At 50.5% G+C, this 2,500-nt stretch overlaps 8 non-coding genes across 8 annotated transcripts in view; 4 read left to right on the top strand and 4 right to left on the bottom strand.

Moving 5' to 3' along the window:
• The window catches only part of LOC131452982 (U2 spliceosomal RNA), a 193-nt gene extending 78 nt beyond the window's left edge, over positions 1 to 115 (top strand). The window contains exon 1 of the small nuclear RNA XR_009237732.1: positions 1 to 115. This exon is cut by the window's left edge and continues 78 nt beyond it. This is a non-coding gene — a small nuclear RNA (U2 spliceosomal RNA).
• Positions 116 to 239: 124 nt separating this feature from the next.
• Positions 240 to 358, bottom strand: LOC131452793 (5S ribosomal RNA). Its single transcript, XR_009237556.1, has one exon. It is a non-coding gene; the product is annotated as a 5S ribosomal RNA (ribosomal RNA).
• Positions 359 to 666: 308 nt separating this feature from the next.
• LOC131453052 (U2 spliceosomal RNA) lies at positions 667 to 858 on the top strand. The gene has a single exon (XR_009237800.1). It is a non-coding gene; the product is annotated as a U2 spliceosomal RNA (small nuclear RNA).
• Positions 859 to 982: 124 nt separating this feature from the next.
• Positions 983 to 1,101, bottom strand: LOC131452810 (5S ribosomal RNA). The gene has a single exon (XR_009237573.1). It is a non-coding gene; the product is annotated as a 5S ribosomal RNA (ribosomal RNA).
• A 314-nt stretch (positions 1,102 to 1,415) lies between these two features.
• LOC131453065 (U2 spliceosomal RNA) lies at positions 1,416 to 1,608 on the top strand. Its single transcript, XR_009237812.1, has one exon. It is a non-coding gene; the product is annotated as a U2 spliceosomal RNA (small nuclear RNA).
• A 124-nt stretch (positions 1,609 to 1,732) lies between these two features.
• LOC131452899 (5S ribosomal RNA) lies at positions 1,733 to 1,851 on the bottom strand. Its single transcript, XR_009237657.1, has one exon. It is a non-coding gene; the product is annotated as a 5S ribosomal RNA (ribosomal RNA).
• Positions 1,852 to 2,159: 308 nt separating this feature from the next.
• On the top strand, positions 2,160 to 2,352 carry LOC131452955 (U2 spliceosomal RNA). Its single transcript, XR_009237706.1, has one exon. It is a non-coding gene; the product is annotated as a U2 spliceosomal RNA (small nuclear RNA).
• A 124-nt stretch (positions 2,353 to 2,476) lies between these two features.
• LOC131452792 (5S ribosomal RNA) overlaps positions 2,477 to 2,500 on the bottom strand; it is a 119-nt gene continuing 95 nt past the window's right edge. Inside the window, exon 1 of the ribosomal RNA XR_009237555.1 lies at positions 2,477 to 2,500. This exon is cut by the window's right edge and continues 95 nt beyond it. This is a non-coding gene — a ribosomal RNA (5S ribosomal RNA).

Here is a 2,500-nt window from a genome sequence, read left to right as displayed (position 1 = left end):
GGGGATTAAATATTAAATGCATTTTTGAGCATTGGGAGGTGAAAACTGGGGCTTGCTCTCTTCACTCCTTGCATTGACCTGGCATTGCAGTGCCACCAGGAACGGTGCACCACTCTCTTTTTTCTGTGAAAACCAAAGCAAGGCTGGAACTAGAAGGACGTTAACGTGTGCCTGTGCCCGTGCCCGTGCGTCAACGTAATTGCAAGCCCATGTTTCTTGTAAGGAAGCAGCGGTGTAAAAGCTTACAGCACCTGGTATTCCCAGGCGGTCTCCCATCCAAGTACTAACCAGGCCCGACCCTGCTTAGCTTCCGAGATCAGACGAGATCGGGCGTGCTCAGGGAGGTATGGCCGTAAGCCGACGGGCTGGGGACACAGACTCCTTTTATAGACTAGGCAAGGCCCCCTGCTCGTGGAGGAGCTCGAAGGTCAGCCTTTCGAACGTTCAGGAGTTTAAGTTGTTTTTGGTGGGCTTTGCTGTATGGCCGCGCCCTTTGAGTGTGTCAAATGTCAAGCAGCTGTCCGTCAAGGCTCAGAGGTGCACTTAGATCACCTTGGGGCGGAGGTGATCAGCAGCAGCCTTTGTTATGCGCACTTAAAAAACATGGCACCACAACAAGTAACTTGTGTGCCAAGATCTTGAGTTGGCCCCAGACACTTGTGGGCCATCGCTTCTCGGCCTTTGGCTAAGATCACGTGTAGTATCTGTTCTTATCAGTTTAATATCTGATATGTCCTCTATATGGGGATTAAATATTAAATGCATTTTTGAGCATTGGGAGGTGAAAACTGGGGCTTGCTCTCTTCACTCCTTGCATTGACCTGGCATTGCAGTGCCGCCAGGAACGGTGCACCACTCTCTTTTTTCTGTGAAAACCAAAGCAAGGCTGGAACTAGAAGGACGTTAACGTGTGCCTGTGCCCGTGCCCGTGCGTCAACGTAATTGCAAGCCCATGTTTCTTGTAAGGAAGCAGCGGTGTAAAAGCTTACAGCACCTGGCATTCCCAGGCGGTCTCCCATCCAAGTACTAACCAGGCCCGACCCTGCTTAGCTTCCGAGATCAGACGAGATCGGGCGTGCTCAGGGTGGTATGGCCGTAAGCCGACGGGCTGGGGACACAGACTCCTTTTATAGACTAGGCAAGGCCCCCTGCTCGTGGAGGAGCTCAAAGGTCAGCCTTTCGAACGTTCAAGAGTTTAAGTTGTTTTTGGTGGGCTTTGCTGTATGGCCGCGCCCTTTGAGTGTGTCAAAGGGTGTGTCAAAGCAGCTGTCCGTCAAGGCTCAGAGGTGCACTTAGATCACCTTGGGGCGGAGGTGATCAGCAGCAGCCTTTGTTATGCGCACTTAAAAAACATGGCACCACAACAAGTAACTTGTGTGCCAAGATCTTGAGTTGGCCCCAGACACTTGTGGGCCATCGCTTCTCGGCCTTTTGGCTAAGATCAAGTGTAGTATCTGTTCTTATCAGTTTAATATCCGATATGTCCTCTATATGGGGATTAAATATTAAATGCATTTTTGAGCATTGGGAGGTGAAAACTGGGGCTTGCTCTCTTCACTCCTTGCATTGACCTGGCATTGCAGTGCCGCCAGGAACGGTGAACCACTCTCTTTTTTCTGTGAAAACCAAAGCAAGGCTGGAACTAGAAGGACGTTAACGTGTGCCTGTGCCCGTGCCCGTGCGTCAACGTAATTGCAAGCCCATGTTTCTTGTAAGGAAGCAGCGGTGTAAAAGCTTACAGCACCTGGCATTCCCAGGCGGTCTCCCATCCAAGTACTAACCAGGCCTGACCCTGCTTAGCTTCCAAGATCAGACGAGATCGGGCGTGCTCAGGGTGGTATGGCCGTAAGCCGACGGGCTGGGGACACAGACTCCTTTTATAGACTAGGCAAGGCCCCCTGCTCGTGGAGGAGCTCAAAGGTCAGCCTTTCGAACGTTCAAGAGTTTAAGTTGTTTTTGGTGGGCTTTGCTGTATGGCCGCGCCCTTTGAGTGTGTCAAATGTCAAGCAGCTGTCCGTCAAGGCTCAGAGGTGCACTTAGATCACCTTGGGGCGGAGGTGATCAGCAGCAGCCTTTGTTATGCGCACTTAAAAAACATTGCACCACAACAAGTAACTTGTGTGCCAAGATCTTGAGTTGGTCCCAGACACTTGTGGGCCATCGCTTCTCGGCCTTTTGGCTAAGATCAAGTGTAGTATCTGTTCTTATCAGTTTAATATCTGATATGTCCTCTATATGGGGATTAAATATTAAATGCATTTTTGAGCATTGGGAGGTGAAAACTGGGGCTTGCTCTCTTCACTCCTTGCATTGACCTGGCATTGCAGTGCCACCAGGAACGGTGCACCATTCTCTTTTTTCTGTGAAAACCAAAGCAAGGCTGGAACTAGAAGGACGTTAACGTGTGCCTGTGCCCGTGCCCGTGCGTCAACGTAATTGCAAGCCCATGTTTCTTGTAAGGAAGCAGCGGTGTAAAAGCTTACAGCACCTGGTATTCCCA

The sequence above is a fragment of the Solea solea genome, unplaced genomic scaffold (assembly GCF_958295425.1).
Source record: "Solea solea unplaced genomic scaffold, fSolSol10.1 scaffold_60, whole genome shotgun sequence".
NCBI lineage: Eukaryota > Metazoa > Chordata > Actinopteri > Pleuronectiformes > Soleidae > Solea > Solea solea.
The sequence above is the reverse complement of the archived record's forward strand: the minus strand, read 5'-3'. Positions and strand labels throughout refer to the sequence as shown.